We start from the raw sequence: 277 nt of genomic DNA on the forward strand, positions 1-277 counted from the left end.
CTATCCCAACCTTTGGTTGCGAATCAGTTGTGTACCATGCCCAGTCTCTGTAGTGCTCGAGACGATTCACGAAGAAGCTGACCATCCCGAAGGAAGCATAGATGTCGTTGCTCGGAAGGGGCAACGTTCCAGGTGGGCGTATGGGCGGATAGCCGGGCAGAGCAGTCGCATGTCTTCCTCGGTGACATTACCAGCTTGCTTCCGTGGGTAGAATGCATGGACGAGCATCCTATGGAGGTAGCGTACAGACGGGTGCCGGATATGTGAGTTCTTGTCA

This window comes from Brassica oleracea, chromosome C7 (assembly GCF_000695525.1).
Source record: "Brassica oleracea var. oleracea cultivar TO1000 chromosome C7, BOL, whole genome shotgun sequence".
Lineage (NCBI taxonomy): Eukaryota > Viridiplantae > Streptophyta > Magnoliopsida > Brassicales > Brassicaceae > Brassica > Brassica oleracea.